Here is a 10,326-nt window from a genome sequence, read left to right on the forward strand (position 1 = left end):
AACATGCGATTACCTTATTGATTAAATTCTGGATGCAACTGCTAACAACTAGAGGCGGATGTTAAGTGGAGATTTCCTGTATTTTAATATGTTGGTTACTTACCTTTTTAGTTTTACCATCTACCGGACAAATCACATTAACACCAATGCGCAGTGAGAACTGTAATGTTCAGCTCATAACACACTTACCCTCTTCCAAGGAAGCAGTACATAAAAAAGTTCAAGTAGCGCAATGGTAAACCAAATAACAGGTGAGCTTCCCTACACCTGAGGTGTCCTCTTTAAAAAAAAAAGCCATGCTTTTGCCATGAATTATACTCAATTACCCCCAAATTATATTTAGGATGATGGTTGGTGTTGCTAAAGATGATGGGATTTATGGTTTAACATTCATAATATAATGTAGGTGGATGACACATTGCTGCTGCACACAGCTCTAGCATGTGATTCACCACACTGTGAGATTCCATTCTGTTGTAATAAAAGCAGTGAATAGAAGCAATGCCCTTCCCAATGGGACAGAAGGAACATCAAGAGGTCCAGTCACCTCAATTAGCTCGTCTGTACATTTCAGTTAATAGTAATAAGCCCCTTTAACCTTAGAAATCAGGTCATGGGAGACTGAGACCGGAACAAACCTCCTTTTACCACCCTGCTGCCATACTGCCAACCATTTATTGGCCTTCTCTTTAGGTCCATCGGAGGCCAATTCGTAAGACTGTGCCAGGAATTCCTTCTGACGGGGGTGGGGGAATGGGTTTTCGACCATCCGCCATGACTTTAACAGAAGATTGGCGGAAACGCTGGAATGGATGAGAAAATATTGAAGAAGGAGGGGAGAGCGGCCAGAAGTCATGGTTGTTGTTGGAACCAATAACACAAACAGAATATTGTTTGTGGTCTTACAGAGGGAATTCAAGGAGCTAGGCACTGGAATGAAAAACAAGATCTAGAGGGTAATAATCTCCGGATCGGTTCCTCTGCCACACACTGAACAGGCTAAGGCGTAACTACGAATCGGTAATAATAACTATAATCGGAGACGTTCCTTAGGTTTGGATGGGAGGAGGATCTTAATATTCCTCGTTAGAACATTTCCAAGGAGAGATGTGAGGGCAAATGGGGTTTTGTATCTATCTATATAAAGCTTTTCTGAGAATCTGTCACTCTTCAGATGTCACCCTTCAAAGTGGCAAAGTATTTAAAAAAAGGACAGGTTGTTATTTAGGTCCCACATAAGAGATTAGTGTGTAAAATTAAGGCACATGGGATTGGGGGCAAGGTATTGACTTGGATAGAGAACTGGTTGGCAGACAGAAAGCAAAGAGTTGGAATAAACGGGTCTTTTTCTGAGTGGCAGGCAGTGACTAGTGGGGTACCGCAGGGATCGGTCCTTGGACCCCAGCTATTCACAATATATATTAATGATCTAGACAAGGGAACTAGATGTAATATCTCCAAATTTGCAGACGACACAAAGTTAGGTGGGCATGTGTGCTGTGAGGAGGATGCTGAGAAACTACAGGATGATTTGGACAGGTTGGGTGATTGGGCAGAAGCATGGCAGATGCAGTATAATGTGGATAAATGTGAGGTTATCCACTTTGGTGTCAAAAACAGGAAGGCAGATTATTATCTGAATGGCAATAGATTGGGAGAAGGGGAAGTGCCACGAGACCTGGGTGTCCTTGTGCACCAGTCGCTGAAGGTAAGCATGCAGGTGCAGCAGGCGGTTAAGAAAGCAAATGGTATGTTGGCCTTCATAGCGAGAGGGTTTGAGTACAGGAACAAGGATGTCTTGCTACAGTTGGACAGGGCCTTGGTGAGACCACATCTTGAGTATTGTGTGCAGTTTTGGTCGCCTTATCTGAGGAAGGATATTCTTGCCATGGAAGGAGTTCAGCGAAGATTCACCAGGCTGATACCTGGGATGGCAGGAATGACGTATGAGGAGAGATTGGGTCGATTGGGCTTGTACTTGCTGGAGTTTAGAAGAATGAGAGGGGATCTCATTGAAACTTATAAAATTCTGGCAGGACTGGACAGACTAGATGCAGGAAGGATGTTCCCGATGGTCGGGGAGTCCAGAACCAGGGGTCACAGTCTAAGGATAAGGGGTAGGCCTTTTAGGACAGAAATGAGGAGGAATTTCTTCACCCAGAGAGTGGTGAACCTGTGGAATTCTCTACCACAGAAGGCAGTAGAGGCCAATTTGTTAAATATATTCAAGAAGGAGTTGGAGGGGCCGAATGGGATACTCCTGCTCCTATCTTCTATGTTTCTATATGTGGGTCAATCAGATTTGCTAAGGGAGTTTGGAAAATGATCCGGAGCCAGAACATTTTACAATAATCTGGCAATCTGCAAACTTCGCTCAATCACAGGGATGAACTTGTAATTGCCCAGATGCTGTCTATAGCAAAGGGACTTTGTGACCTTAAATGATTACAAAAAGGACAAATCCAATCCGGCCAATTACCACCCTATTAGTCTACTCTCAATCATCAGCAAAGTGATGGAAGGTGTCGTCGACAGTGCTATCAAGCGCCACTTACTCACCAATAACCTGCTCACCGATGCTCAGTTTGGGTTCTGCCAGGACCACTTGGCTCCAGACCTCATTACAGCCTTGGTCCAAACATGGACAAAGGAGCTGAATTCCAGATGTGAGGTGAGAGTGACTGCCCTTGACATCAAGGCAGCATTTGACTGAGTGTTGCATCAAGGAGCCCTAGTATAATTTAAGTCAATTGGAATCGGGGGGAAACTCTCAATTGGCTGGAGTCATACCTAGCACAAAGGAAGATGGTTGTGGTGGTTGGAGGTCAATCATCACAGCCCCAGGACATCGCTGCAGGAGTTCATCAGGGCAGCATCCAAGGCCCAACCATCTTCAGCTGCTTCATCAATGCCCAACCCTCCATCATAAGGTCAAAAGTGGGGATGTTTGCTGATGACTGCACAGTGTTCAGTTCTATTCGCAACTCCTCAGATAATGAAGCAGTCCATGCCCGCATGCAGCAAGACCTGGACGACCTTCAGGCTTGGGCTGATAATTGGCAATTAACACTCGTGCCACACAAGTGCCAGGCAATGACTAACTCCAACAAGAGAGAGTCTAACCACCACCCCTTGTCGTTCAATGGCATTACCATCGCCGAATCCCCCACCATCAAATCCTGGGTATCACCATTGACCAGAAATTTAACCGGACCAGCCACATAAATACTGTGGCTACAAGAGCAGGTCAGAGGTTGGATATTCTGTGGCGAGTGTCTCACTTCCTGACTCCCCAAATCCTTTCCACCATCTACAAGGCACAAGTCAGGAGTGTGATGGAATACTCTCCACTTGCCTGGATGAGTGCAGCTCCAACAACACTCAAGAAGCTTTACACCATCCAGGACAAAGCAGCCCGCTTGATTGGTACCCCATCCACCACCTTAAACATTCACTCCCTCCATCACCGGCGTACCGTAGCTGCAGTGTGTACCATCTACAAGATGCACTGCAGCAACTCGCCAAGGCTTCTTCGACAGCACCTCCCAAACCTGCAAACTCTACCACCTAGAAGGACAAGGGCAGCAGGCGCATGGGAACACCATCACCTGCAAGTTGCCCTCCAAGTCACACACCATCCTGACTTAGAAATATATCGCTGATCCTTCATCGTCACTGGGTCAAAATTCTGGAACTCCCTCCCTAACAGCACTGTGGGAGTACCTTCACCACACGGACTGCAGCAGTTCAAGAAGGCAGCTCACCGCCATCTACACGAGGTCAATTAGGGATGGGCAATGAATGCTGGCCTGCCAGTGACGACCACATCCCAGCAACAAATTTTAAAAAACGAACAGTCCTGGTTATACACAGATTCATCATGGCAGTGGAATAATACTTGGGGCAGGATCCTCCTATTTGGTGGTGTAGTGGGACACGGCCTCTGCCAGTCCCAGTGAATCTTCCCCAACCTCGACCTGTTTCTTTGGGGTGGGCGTCCATTATAGGTGCAGGACATGCTCCTGGCACGCTGTCCACCAGGAGGGAGCCCGTCAGGGTCCAGCTATGAAACGCTGGTGGTGCTGCAATGGACTTTTAAAAGGGCAGAAGAGCCCCCAATGTGGTGGTAGGCCTCAATAGAGGCTGAGGCCTACACGGCTAAGTGACTGGCGGCCTATGTGGAGGGAGGGGAGGCTCTGCTGGGCCCTATCCCTCCATTGACTAACCTCAGGCCCATTGTCACCCTTACCCGAGGCCTACTACCATCTTCTGCATGAAGGTCCTATGAAGCAGAGGTCACTGGGGAAGACAGGAGGGAAATGGGCTGGGGACCTGGTTCTCCCCGGTAGCAATGGTATGTGGTGGGCAGGGGGGACCAGCAAGAGTCCCACTTGAGGCAGGGGGAGGGAAATTAAGGTCAGGGCAGTGAGCCAATGGTAGACCCTACTGCCAGATTTTCTCTCATTCTGTGCTGCTATCCCACCACACTTCAGGCAGGATGATGGAGGAGAATCCATCCCATCGTGCGTTACATGGTACAACACCCCTGTCATTATAAAACAGAATTTCATATGACTTACCATGATCACTGCCAGTATTATAAATGTGTATTCGTTTACTCTATATGAATATTGCTATGACTAGATATTTTATGTACACACACCAGACTATCTCCCAGCTGAGATGTGTTGTGCTGCTTATAGTGTTCTCCTTAGAGCAAAGAAGGTTATGGGGAGATTTAATAGAGGTGTTCAAAATTATGAAGGGTTTTGATAGAGTAGATAGGGAGAAACTGTTTCCACTGGCAGGAAGGTCAGGAACCAGAGGACACAGAAGAAGGGTTCGACCCGAAACGTCAACTCAAATTTCTCTCCACGGATGTTGCCTGACCTGCTGAGTTTTTCCAGCATTTTCTGTTGTTATTACAGATTTACGCTAATTGTCAAAAGAACCAGGGGGAAGCAGGGGAGTGGGACTAATTGATAGCTCTTTCAAAGAGCTAGCACAGGCACGATGGGCTGAATGGCCTCTATCTGTGAACATGAGAAATTGGAGCCAGGAGTAGGCCATTCGGCCCTTCAAACCTGTCCCGCCACTCAATAAGATTATGGCTGATCGTCTACCTCAACTCCACCTTCCTGCACTATCCCCATATCCCTTGATTCCCTTAATATCCAAAAATCTATCGATCTCTGCCTTGAATATACTCAACAGCTGAGTCTAAAGCTCTCTGGGGCAGAGAAATCCAAAGATTCACAACCCTTTGAGTGAAGAAATTTCTCCTCATCTCAGTCCTAAATGGATGCCCCCTTATTCTGAGACTGTGACCCCCTAGTTCTAGACTCTCCAGTCAGGTGAAATATCCTCCCAGCATCCAACCTGTCATGCCCTGTAAGAACTGTACATGTTTCAATGAGATTAACTCTCATTCTTCTAAACTCTAGAGACTATAGGCCTAGTCTACTTAATCTCTCCTCATAGGAAAATCTCCCCATCCCAAGAATCAGTCTGGTGAACCTTCGTTGCACTCCCTCTATGTTTATATACTGTGCTGTATGACGCTGTGATAAAAGCTGCGCTTAAAAAATCATTTATTTTGTTGTATAAGTAAAGCACTAATAAGGATACATCAGAAAGTTTCCCCATCATGTTGTGTATGTGAGTCTAAACAACAAAAATAATGGGCTTGAATTTGCGGTCAGAGGCTTCCTGAGTGCGAGTGCCTCTGAACCACAAGAAAAGTGCAAACCTACCGGATGGTCCCGGAGATTCATAGATTCGTGCTCCTGGGCCTGCAGGCGTACGCGTGTGTAGAGGCCCACGTATCCCAGGGGTGCACGCGGTTCGCAAGCGCCCCTGGGATCATGTGGGCCAGGCCAACCAATCAAAAAGGGGATCCCCATTATGCTTATGGGGATTCCATTTACGTACAGAATCCCTAAAAAAACAAAATTACACAAAAATAAATCATTACATGTTCAAAATTAATTTAAAACAAAAATTTATTTTTTTGAAAAATAAATGTCAACGTTTTAAAGGGGCTAAAAATAACATAATTAATGTTATAGTTTTTTACGATTAAATAATTTTTTTAAATTATTTTAATATTGGGCCAGAAATTCGCGGCCAAAGGTGTGAGTGCGCTCGGGGTACTCACGCATCTGGCCGTTGGAAATGCCGGCGTTCAGCATGAACAGCGCATGCGGGGAACGCCAGCATTTCCAGACCTCGAGCGCGTGCGACTGCACAGGCAGCGCTTGCGCAGTGAACTTCGTAGATTTCATTCATGAAATCCGTGAGGGTAAGTCCTCAGAAGTTACACTTGAAAAAAGCAAGTGTAAAGTGGTTCATTGGCTGCGGAGGAAGAAACATTTTATCGTGGAGCTTCTGAAATGCAATATTTTTGTTTGGGAAAGGGAGGGAAGTTATTTTAAGAAATTTTAAGTAAGTTTTAAAGTTAAAATTTTTTTTTTTTTTTTAAAAAGGGTTTTCAGAACGGTAGGTAGGAGGAGCAATTGTGGCTGTGTGAATGGAATGTGAGAATGAGTTATGTATGTATGTCCACATATATTCCTTTACGTATATGTATGTATGTTTTATATTCCTTTACTAATGTGTATGAATGTATGTTTTAAATTATGATTTTCAAATAAGTTACTTTCTCTGAAAGTCATAACTAAATAATACATTCATACACATAAGTAAAGGAATATATACATAACACGCAAAGGAATATATACAGACATACATACTTTCAGAAGCTCCACGATAAGAAATATCTTCCTCCGCAGCCTCTGGAGCAACTGTACCCATGCTTTTTTCATGTGTAAGTTGTAAGGACTTGACCTCACTGAAAGCAGTAATGAAAGCGGCGAATTATACTGCGCACGCGCTGCCTGTGCAGTCGCACGCGTTCTGCCTCTGAACCCCTTCGTTCAGAGGACAGGAAATGCCGGTTTTCCCCAAAAGCACTGTGCATGCTGAAAACCGGCATTTCATCCGGCCAGATGCGTAAGTACCCCGACCGTACTCGCGCAGTTGGAAGGGAATTACTGGGCCAACATTTTACATGTCAATAAAATGAAAAATTTAACAATTGCACAACTTGCCCCCTCGCATCTACGACTGAGGGTCCAAGGAGGTGCATTGCGCAAGAGGTCATCATCGTACGTATCCTCACACTGTTCCCTTTGGGGAACTGTATGAAGTGGTGGAAGGATTTATGGCCGTGATTAACGCTCATTCCGTGACCGTAACCATCTTTGAACCAGCCATTAGGGTGGTTAGTCCTATGGCGGGAGGGTTTTACGGGCTCCCACAACCCATCTGAGGGGGGGGGGGGCCACCAACACCCACGGACGCAAGTATCCCGCTGGATGTCCACCCAGAATTTAAAGTTGGAACTCCGACTCCACTTGCCGGGACTGTCTGGAGTGGGGTTCAAAACCCTACTCCTTCTGGCCCAGCGGCGGGGATGCTTACTGCTACGCAAAAGGCCCACTCCGCACAAAAGGTGACACCCATACGTTTCCTGCGCCTTTTCCCTCCCCGTGACTGGAGCCCTATGCTGCCATTTCACGTTGCTAATTGGATTGGGCCTTTGTCATAGCGGTAGGATCCCCGCCGCTGGGCCAGATCAGGGTAGGGTTTCGAACCCCGCTCCAGACAGTCCTGGCAAGTGGAGTTGGAGCTCCAGCTCTAAATTCTGGGTTGACATCCAGTGGGATATTTGCGTCCGTGGGTGTGGGTGGCCCCCCCTCCTTGTATAGCCTGTGGGAGCCCGTAAAACCCTCCCGCCATAGGACTAACCGCCCTAATGGCTGGTTCAAAGATGGTTACGGTCACGGAATGAGCGTTAATCACGGCCATAAATCCTTCCACCACTTCATACAGTTCCCCAAAGGGAACAGTGTGAAGACACGTATGACGACGACATTGCTAAATAAATAAATGGAATTAAAAAAATTCTTTTAGGGCTTTTAAAAGTCTTTAAATTGCTTTAATTCTCTTTAAAACTACTTCAGATTACTCAAAATAATGTAAACATTTTAAAAAGTTTATAAAAGTTACCAAAATCTTCAGAAAACTTCCAAAAACCTATTTAAACTGCTGCTTTGCATGTAAAAATCCTTAGCAGCTTGACAGAAACATTGGGGGCGTGTCCAGTGAAACTGAGACCTCAAGGGGTGTGTCTCACTTACACTGCACGCTCCTGGCTTCGCGCTGGCTGCACTCCTGGGCGGCGTGACGTCATACGCTGCCCGGGATTCTTCTTTTTCATTCACCAAGTCCAGGCGTCCCTGGAGCTGATCGTCAGTAGCGCGGGGTAAGTGTAAATACGGGGCTTGCACGCGCTGCAAGCCCCGTTCTGGAATTTCTGGGCCATTTATTTAAACTCTTAGGCCCTATATCTGCTTATACAGGCATAAGAGTTTCACGGGCATTCGCTGGGCAGTAGTTGGACAAATCTCCGCTCGCGGATGACCATTTCCCGGGGACGCGGTGGATCTGTTAAGTTGAAACTTGATAGATCGCAAGTTCCGAGTTTTCGTGCATACGTGGTCGTAGGCCCTGGAAAATCCAGGCCATAATAAACATCCAATATCTATTTCTCTCTCAATACAATGGAAATTTGAGGTATGTTATGTTCAGCTGTTGGTGTGAATTAGCCGTGGTTCAGTTGGTAACAATCTCACCTCGGAGTCAGAAGGTGGTGGGATCTCAATCCCACTCCAGAGATTGGACACAAAATCTAGACTGACACTCCAGTGCAGTACTGAGGGAGCGCTGCACTGTCGGAGGTGCCGTCTTTTGGATGAGATGTTAAACTGAGGCCCCATCTGCCCTCTCGGGTGGATGTAAAAAATCCCATGGCACTATTTGAAGGCGAGCAGGGGAGTTCTCCCGGTGTCCTGGCCAATATTAATATTAATGAGGCCTGAGGCCCAATTCTGAGCCTCCCAGTTCGGGTGCATGTGGCTACATCTCTGGCTTCACACCCGAAACTGTACCCCTCTATGTACACATATAAATATTTCTGTACCCTTAGAATCATACAGCACGGAAAGAGGCCATTCAGCCCGTCGTGCCTGTTCCGGCTCTTTGAAAGAGCTATCCAATTAGCCCCACTCCCACACTCTTTCCCCATAGCAAATGTTTCCCTCTTTCCCCATAGCAAATGTTTCCCTTTCAGGTATCTATCCAATTCCCTTTTGAAAGTTATTATTGAATCTACTTCCCCCACCCTTTCAGGAAGTGCATTCCAGATCATAACAACTCGCTGCATTAAAAAAAATTCTCATCCCTCCCCTGGTTCTTTTGGTAATTGCCTTAAATCTGTGTCCCCTTGGTTACTGACCCTCCTGCCACTGGAAACAGCTTCTCCCTATCTACTCTTATCAAAACCCTTTATGATTCTGAACACCTATGAAATCTCCTCATAACCTGCTCTGCTCTAAGACTGGTATCCATGGACTGGCTCCTGCATACTTATAGACTCATAAAAAAACTGGGTCTACAAGTCTGTCACCAGGATAAAGGAGACGGATTTAGTCACCAAAATCTGGCTCATGGACAAGGTCTTCCGAAATCAGAAGCAAAACAAGGCCAATATAAAAACAGCTCTCTTAGTGCTGTTGCTTGCAGAACTCCAGCTCATTCTCCCAGCCCACAGAGAACTATAATTCAGGGGAAGAAATAAGAAATAACTCACAATTTAAGTACAAATACTGCAATCAAGAGACTCGATAGAGGAGAAACTCCATCAAGCTGCAGAGTTCGGGAGTCCAATGCAACAGCGCCACCTACTGCTTCCCACCAGGAACTGCACAAGCGTCAGAAGCAGCAGTCCAAACAGATTCAGTGACTGACATTATAAACAGACGACCGTGATTAGATGAATCTTCAATTTAGCTGGTTGAAGGAAGGCCTCCTGTTTTCAAGTTCGTCTAAAATTATAACCTGACGACAGGCAATAGTGTAAAACTCACTGAATTAATCATTCAGTCACAAGTGAAATATTGGGGCCCTATTTTTAATTCCAATCAGGAAAGAACTGATTTCCAATCTATAAATTATCTATAAAATCAAGGGGATTCAAAGAATAATTAAGAACATTTATTTCTGTGTAAAATTGTGGGTTTTGAAACTTTTCCCACTCTCCCCCCCCAAAAAAAATCTTGACACGCCTGCGGAACCCTCAATTCTGAAAGGCAATAGCGGTTTCCACTGCATGGAGCTGAAGTTACCAGCCAGAATTTGTAGTAGAGGGGCCAAAACTGATGCCAGGATCCCACCACCTATAGTGCTATTGCCAACACAGGCAAG

The 10,326-nt window shown here is 45.8% G+C and overlaps 1 protein-coding gene across 2 annotated transcripts in view; it reads right to left on the bottom strand.

Moving 5' to 3' along the window:
* Window positions 1–9,828, bottom strand: part of LOC147081299 (TLR adapter interacting with SLC15A4 on the lysosome-like) — a 74,721-nt gene extending 64,893 nt beyond the window's left edge. Inside the window, exons 1-2 of one of the 2 annotated variants that reach the window (XM_085980833.1) lie at window positions 9,713–9,828; window positions 5,754–5,938 (exon numbers count right to left, since the gene is read on the bottom strand). The gene's annotated coding sequence lies outside the window, so the exon portion shown is untranslated. The remainder of the gene's footprint in view (window positions 1–5,753; window positions 5,939–9,712) is intronic. The other variant, XM_085980835.1, reaches the window with a different exon arrangement.
* Between the last annotated feature and the right edge of the window lie 498 nt (window positions 9,829–10,326).

The sequence above is a fragment of the Somniosus microcephalus genome, unplaced genomic scaffold (genome assembly GCF_052327205.1).
Source record: "Somniosus microcephalus isolate GS21.2 unplaced genomic scaffold, FLI_Smic_1.0 scaffold563, whole genome shotgun sequence".
NCBI lineage: Eukaryota > Metazoa > Chordata > Chondrichthyes > Squaliformes > Somniosidae > Somniosus > Somniosus microcephalus.